General features: G+C 43.1%; 1 protein-coding gene across 1 annotated transcript in view; it reads left to right on the top strand.

Annotated features, from left to right (window-relative positions):
* Window positions 1–1103: 1103 nt before the first annotated feature.
* SNRK (SNF related kinase) overlaps window positions 1104–8344 on the top strand; it is a 53241-nt gene continuing 46000 nt past the window's right edge. Inside the window, exon 1 of the mRNA XM_063452231.1 lies at window positions 1104–1259. The gene's annotated coding sequence lies outside the window, so the exon portion shown is untranslated. The remainder of the gene's footprint in view (window positions 1260–8344) is intronic.

The following is an 8344-nucleotide window of genomic DNA, read 5'->3' as shown; positions in this document are numbered from 1 at the left end:
TTGAAGATTCACATCATAAGATAAGTCTGGTTTGGTTCAAGGTAACTTGCGGTGTATGCAAACCAAGGTTAAGTGATGCCTCAAGTAATTGTGAAATATCAAGAGGCATCAAAGGGGGGAATGTGGTGGAATCTCGGTAAAAATAAATTTAGTAGGCCGAGATTACCACGTGGCATGTGTACGTGCATATGCTGACGTATCGATCAGTTGGTTGCACGAGGCAAGATACGATCAGTAGTGTACGGCGCATGTGCAAGAATACAGGATATAGTATTCCCCTCCTCCATTGTGCTGGACAGGCCATGCGGTCAAGCAGGAAGTTAATTCTTATTTGTATTGATTGGTCAAGAGAATGTGCGGGTGGAGCTTAATATGGGAGGAGTTATGTGCCTATATAAGGAGCCTGCACTATTGTCCGGGGCTCAGAACTTGTGGTATTTTGGTGACGTTAGTCCCTCTGAGTCCCGATCGGTGATCCAATAAAGAATCTCTTCCTTCCTGAAGAAACCTGTGTCCATCTCTCTGTGCTTCGCTTCCGTCAGTTTCTCCGGTATCAATATAACTAGTGTCATGGAGTTGGGAATGTCCTGGACTAGTCTACTCCTGTGCATATCAATGTAGAGGTTCCTTGGGGTTCATAATCTCTAACAATTTGGACTGTGATGTCTTAATAATATTTTCTGATTAATGGACCTACTCCAGAGAACTAAACTAGATATTTCACTCCTGACCCTCAGATGAGGAGGGTTTCAGAGAGCTGAGATTAGCACTAGAGCCTAACACTTTGCAGCAAACATAAGGACTTTTAAAACTGAGCACTTTTATTCCCATCTTACTTTTTGGGGGCATATTTCATAAATGCATTTTCTATATAGACGGTCTCTTTAAAATATGTTTCCCTGACAATATATTTAGGGTGTCAACTAACTAATAAAGCATGTTGAAACTGAAATAAAAAAAATCCCAGGAATGCAGAACGGAAGCCACGCCTCGCAGCTTCTCTGGATTTGCCTATGACTAGCCACGCCCTATTTCCCCAGACTAGCAACATTCTGCGAAATCAGGACACGCCCACCTCGGATAACGTCACGGAAGGGAGGGGCTGCGGCTGTGTGCGGCTGCGCTCGGGCTCCACTCCTGCAGCTGCTGATAATAGCAGAGCCATCATGTTGGAGCGCAGTGTCAGTGCTGCCGCGAACCGCAGTCACCAATCGTGCACTATGGGGAAGTCGAGACACCACCAACAACAACATTAGCAGGTATACAGCCAGAGCGGTGACAGCCGCCTCTCCTCCTCCTCTCAAAGCATCTCGAAGGGCGGCAGGTTACCGGTTCCATTGCTATCTGGATGATTTATAGGTCTTTTCTATCCCCTGCGCCGTGGATTATTACCGTCAGTGAAGGAAGAAAGGAGCCGGCTCTGGCCTCTTTCTATGTCTTCGCCCACAAAGTACGGGCTTCAGACGTAAAGAGCGGCCGCGCTGCAGCTTCTCCCCCCCCCTCTCAACCTCCTCCTCCTCCATCTGTTCGGTCGGGCGCCCGCCGGCCAAGCGACAGCCAGGGGAACGTGCGCGCGGCGACTCTTCACCAACGTTCCAAAGTCGTTATTACCCGTCCTGCCCCGCGCTCCTGTCTGCGCCCCAGGTACCAGCTCAGTGAGGCAACGGCAGAGGGCTGCTGGACGTCAGTGTACCCAGCCTCTCGCTCTCTCTCTCTGTGATTGCCTGGGCACCTTAGATGCTAATTTCCCACAATCCTCCTCTGGCTGAGCATCATGGGAAATGTAGTTAAGAAACATCTGGGGGTGCCAAGGATGGACATCTCTGGTTTACAGGCAGATCTTGGGGTCTCCAGTTAATGTGGACTTCGTTTTCCATGATGCTAAGCCGACCATTGGTCCCCTACTCTCTATCATGGCTAATGGAGTTAACAACAGCTGGAGTGCCAAAGGTTAACATACTCTGCCATGACGGGCTAATGGATTAATATGTCAGAGGGGTCTGTGTTACAGTCATTGCTATCTATTATGACGCACAAACTAATGGGACCCCATAGGAATGCATTGTCTGGCTGAGGTATTTGGTGCTAAGAAAGCTACTGCTATGTGGAACTTATTGGTGTGTATGTATGTATGTATGTGTATATATATATTTCACTCACTCTCTGGTATTTTGGCATCTTGCCTACTGGGCTAATACAGTTAATCACATCTACACTATATATGTGTTTGTCATTTTTATACTGCATTCCTTATGGAAGGCATGATATGTGTTCATATTCTACCCCGACTCACATTACAGTATTAAACAGAGACCAGTAACAGTCACTGTGAGGTTGAATGGTGTAATTGGGTTTATCCACTTTACTATCTACCGACTGACTGACAGGCATAGAGACCGACAAACTAGAAAAATGACTTAATTGAAGACTAAAAATCCTTTCTGCTATCTAGGCCTATGTAAGCATGCGGTGTTAAGAGCGAATTTAGGCAAATACAAAGCAGCTTAGCTTGTATAGGTTATAATCCTGTATGTTTATGGTATGATAAATGCTGTTAGTGCATGTTTATAGATGAATTCCTGTGATGACGGAAAACCTGCATGTGGTGTACGGTTGCCTGCTTTAATCCTTTTTAAATCTGCAGCACACTGCAACATTTTAAAAGGTTCCTCGTATTCAAGCTGCATATTAGCCCTAAGAAGTATTTGTTGTTGGTTTGGAGGTGGGCAATGGAGGGGTTGTCTCCCTTTCTTTGAACAATCTGTTTTCCCAGATTATAGAAACCATTGGTGACAGTAGCTGATGCAAGAACAGTGCTACTTTGTCCTATACATACACATTGAATGTGTACGTGGAATTAGTCTGTGGCATGTGCTATTTGACCGTTCTTTATATTCAACCATTGCAAAACCACCTATTTTCTTTCTAGAAACACACTTGTCTTGTCTTGTGTTCACTTCTAGCAATCCTCATATGTAAATAAAATATTGTATATCTAATGTATTGTTCCTCTTGTACCCAGATATTTTGATTATAATTTTTTACTCTTTGTAGGATTCACATACAGTAATGAAAGCAATTTTATAAAATGGTAAAGTGATGCACCTTAGAACAGAATCACATTGACATTAAATCTGCGTTTGTATTTAGTGGATGTTTCAGGGATTTGGTGTTTACTGATGGTGAAGTGTGGTGTATTGATGCACATCCAAAATTGAAATTAGGCTTTTTTTTTCCCAGACACATCTTTCAGGTAACCCCGTCTTATATATTTGCCATGCAACGTATATTAACCTGATTTTCTAGTTGTATCGGTTAAAGTCAGCATCTGTAGCATTTACATTTTTAATCAGTGGGGAATAATGGTATATGTTTGGAAGTGTAAATTGTTAAAACATTATGTATACAGAAACATTTTAAAGTTGACTTGGTTTTTACTTGCAAATGATAGTATTATTTACGTTTTTGTGTCCAGACTCCTCTCTTGTTGGAGATATATAGTGACCTAAATTAAGTATTTTTAGGTATTCATGCATAGGGGGTTATTTGCTAAACTCAGAATATGTTGCCAGTTGGACAACCCAATCTTCGTAGGTACTGTTTGTATTAAATGCAATTGTGTTAGCTTGGTGTTTGTCTGAAGATTTGTTTGTTCTGTTTGCTTATTTTAAGGTATCATTAAAAATTGATGTATTTCTGTGAGAACTGTAGCCCTTAGGTTACTGTAAACCGTAGCCAAAATGAAAGCGAATTTATGGACAGATTTACTGATTTCAGTTTGGCACAGCTTGAAGTGCTGAACTTTGCTTCTGAATATGAACGGGCACACAGTATAAAAATATTAAAGCAGCTCTGTGAACTTCTGCGGTCTGCTTTTTTTTTTGCAAAAACTCCCAATGTTGACCTCCAGATCTGGTGTGGTGGCCCAGGAGTGCAACAGATAAGTTTTATACTTACCTGAATCTGTCCATCTTGGTTGCTGCCATCTTTGTTCCTCATCTCTTTGGAGCCCACGTCAGTACTGTACTCATGCATGTAAGAGTACAACATAGATGTTTTTTTGGAGGATCCCCTGAGTGTGCGGGAGCCTCCATAGATCAAGTCTAAGAGAGAGAGACAAATACCTGTTTCCCACAGCAGTCACTTGTGACTGCTTTGAGAACTGAAAAAACATGTTTGCACAAGCTCTGCTATTTGTCAGGTTTATATTTTTACTGTTTTTTTTTTTTTTTTTAATCTTTTTTTTTTTATCTTTTGACTGCGTTGAAATTTCCATGAAATTCCAACAATCAATACAAGCATTTCATAGAACTAAAATATTTATGATTACTCACAAATTCTATTTTACGAAAGAACTGTCCCAAAATAGCTGCTATGAACCATGAGCTATGGTCGAATTTAAGCAAAAAAGTCAATTTGATTTCTATGCAATGGTTTATATTTATTGAAGTTGGCAATTGCAGCTTCTACCGGTTCACACGCACCACTGACAAACTATAAATGTTTGGTATCATCTGATGATTGTAGCTTGGTACCACCACAATCAGACCCCAGTTACAGTAGGGGGTCTTCTGTCACAAGAGCGATGTCAGCAGCTTCTAGTGCCAAAGTGGCTGTGCCATATCCTGTATGGCAGAGATCACTAAAGGGTTAATTTATGAAAACTGTTTCCCTTCAATGCATTTACAGTAGTGAAGAGTACAACAGAGAAAAATACCACACAGTCTTGGCAGCACTTACTGGTACTGCTGCTGCTTTTAAGTCCTCTTCTTTCAGAATGTACACAAATCTATGCACATTATAGCATTCCTTCCATGATGAGTGGCCAACATGTATGTCATCATGGGATGCTTTTTATTAATATTCATTCACATGTTATATATCTGGCTTGTAGCCTAAATTTTAGTTGTATGTAAAATAAAATCTCTCTGCTGGCAGGCAGTTCCTTTTTTAATATCCCGAATGTTACTCTTCCTCAACATTCTGCTCACTTGTTTTTATTACAATAATCAAAGCAACGTTGCAGATGTGTAAAAGCACACTAGCACATCATTTAGATTTAAAGGGTCACTATAGGGTCAGGAACACAAACATGTATTCCTGACCCTCTAGTGCTTAAAAACTCACCTTATTTCCGGTGCCGGCTCCGCCCCTTTGTGACATCATCAAAAGGCCGATTTTTAGCCATGGGAAAGCATTGGATTGGCTTAAATCGGTGCGGGACAAAATGCAGTTTTTGCTAATCAGGACCTCCTCATAGAGATGCATTGAATCAATGCATCTTTATGAGGAAAATTCAGCTTCTCCATGCAGGGCTGCTTACTGTGCAACCTTGAGCCAGGAAGCCCCTCCAGTGGCCATCTGAGGATTGGCCATATGGAGGTGTCCCTAGGGGCAATGTGAACCCTGCATTTTCTCTGAAAAGGCAGTGTTTACATGAAATGCCTGAAGGGAGCTATTATACTCACCAGAACAACTACATTAAGCTGTGGTTGTTCTGTTGACTATAGTGTCACATTAAATTAAAGGTGTTTAGTGAAGACTAACCTGTATTTCTCTTACTGCAGATATGGAGGAAAGTTTATGGGCAGACCTCATGTGCGATCCTAGGGAAAGCAGTGCAACATTTTAATTGTGTCATGAGAATTTTATTGTACCTTTGTGGGGTTTCCTCTTGGGTCTGTGTACAGATCTAGGAATCCATTATTTTTTCAGTGGATCTCCAAAGTTGATGTTTTTCGCAGAATTAATTTCAGTATGTAATAATCATTGAGCAATTAAATAAAAAAAAAAAAAAAAAAAAAATTCTGTTACTAAGCGAATACCATGTAGACAATTTGAGTCCCAGTAAAAAAAAAAAAAAAAAAGACTAAGAGGCACTGACCTAAATCATTATGAAACAATGACTCCTGACAGTAAATCCATATTCATTGCCTCTTTTTGTGGCTTGTCTAACGAAACCTAATTACTCTTTATTTAAGAGTGTTGACGAGTGTCAGTTTGAGTACTTTGTTGATATAGCTTGGTAATTTTAGGTGCTGCTTATTTTGGTATGACCATGGAAATATTTATCTGTGAGTATAAGTTTTCTTTCCTACAAATGGAGAGTATTTTTTGCATGAGTTATGAATTAGACCAGCGAGTGATTTACGTGAGGGTTTTGATAACTTTTTTTGTTTAGTTTTGGGAGCTAAATATATTTCAGCCCCAAACAGATGTCTATTTAGAGTCACTTCTATTTGGTAAATTCTAAGATTATATTCACGTTGTATTTTACTGCACATGCTAATTTCTGTAGGTGTTGCAGCTTTCTGCAGCATAACCCTGACCCTTTAGCCATGCCTCATTTTTTTTTCATAAAACTGCTTTTTAATTGGCCTCAACTGCGATGTACATACACGGCTCAGCCAATGAGAGATCGTCAGAGCTGCTTAAATGACTCCCCTCCAAAGCCAATCACGGCCCTTTAGTTTTATGTATAGTATCTGCTCAAACATACCTTTCCTCAACAGAGCTGTTTACTTCCAGTCAGTAAGACATTTTGTGAAAAGTGGGTGAGAGGGTATGCTGCAGAAAGATGTAAACTGGGGGGGGGGGCGGAGCCTGACCTCCGAGCAATGCAGACGTGCACACCACGAGCTCCTGTCTGGCGGGCAGAATTGGTGGTATAATCGACGGCTATATAGCCACAAAAGATACCGGGGTGCACTGCTGATTCATGTGATACCTCTCCGATGCCTGTTGAGGTCGGGAGACCGGAACGCCGCATGCGGCCTGCTGGAGCTGGGTGGAGGCGGCCGCACTCCCCGGCGCTGGACTCACTAAGTGAACCTGCTGATCTCCTATCTCCCCACCCCCCTTTGGACCAGTGGGGGTTATCCCGGTCCCCCCAGGGTGAACAGACAAACGTACCCATGCAGCATCAACACACCGATTGCAGCAGCCACCCAATGGTGCCCAGACCACACAAGATGGCAGGGGCCCTCTCACAAGCCTCACAATCCTGCAACCAGACACAGAGGCCCGCGCAAAGCACCATAGAATCTAGGCTGGACGCAATATTCCAAGCTTTCTGGGACAAGCTGCAAGCACGATCCGCTGCCATCCAGTCCAAACAGGGGGTCGCAGGGGGAACACCTCCGGGCGACATATCTACCCGACAGCCTACCAGAATCAACAGCAGCCTTCCCAGGCAGAAATCCACCAAAGACATGTCCCTAAGACACCGACCACACAGGGGGAAGGTCGCACGCCGCAGGCAGCAGATGATACCCCTACCTCCCAACTGCCCCGTGAGGGGCCAGGACCTGGCCGTGCAACGGTACCATGTCCGTGGACAGAAGGTGTCAACTTCCACGACGACCTGGGGTTGGAGGAATGTCTCCTGTGATCCCGAGACCTCGCAACCTCGCTTAGTGGACTTACCAACCCAGGGAATTGGTTGGAACGGCGGCGGACCCTCAGACCGGCAAGTGACAGCTGTTGGGGGCGGGGGAGGGGGACAGAGGCCATTCAAGACTGACCCCATCAAGCAGTGAACACTGCTGCCTGTTTTGTTTTAAATAATGCGCCCTACTCCCCCACCTACCGTTAGAGCAGCAATGTGTCACACTGTCAGCCTCACGATGGAGCCCACAATCTGAAAGAAAGCCCAAAGCAGTCGACATTACCTATATGTCTACTTACCGATGGACATGGCCATGAGAATTTCCTACGCTAGATATAAGCCAGTTGAAGTCAGCTAAAGGCTGTGTGTGTTGGTTTTATTGCTATGTCCTTTATTGCCATGTTTGAAAGGTCATGCAGATGCTTCTCAATATACATGACATGTGCTAACTCGCTTGCATTATACCAGAAGCCACATACACCACAGCCTAACACGCATTCTCGTTCCTACATACCATGCTTCCCAGTCACGCTGCAACTTTTTAACGACCTGCCAGCAGGTACTGTACCGCAGTCATTAGCTCACAGCCCTCGGGTAGGCTGCCAGCACAACACGCTTAGATGCTACGGAAGTACATTACATATAATAGCCAGTTTGTTCACCCAATCGCTTACGAAACTACACAACAACCAAATCACATGTCTCTTTACTCCTGATACCCAACTTGTCTTACTCTGTGACATGGTAAAACACTAAACTTGTTAATAATATAAAAATGTGCATACCCTTTCCTGCCACTGTCTTGCTTGTTTATAAACGTGTACGCTGTTGTGGCGTCTTGAAATTGTTTTGTACTCACCTGCACAAAAAAAAAAATAAAAAAAATATGTAAACTGTTATATTTGCTTGTGTTGTCTGGAATGTTCCTTTAAATATTCCTTCTGTTATCTATAACGT

This window comes from Pelobates fuscus, chromosome 4, assembly GCF_036172605.1.
Source record: "Pelobates fuscus isolate aPelFus1 chromosome 4, aPelFus1.pri, whole genome shotgun sequence".
Taxonomy (NCBI): domain Eukaryota; kingdom Metazoa; phylum Chordata; class Amphibia; order Anura; family Pelobatidae; genus Pelobates; species Pelobates fuscus.
Note: the sequence above shows the minus strand (reverse complement) of the source record. Positions and strands in the feature narration are given on the sequence as shown.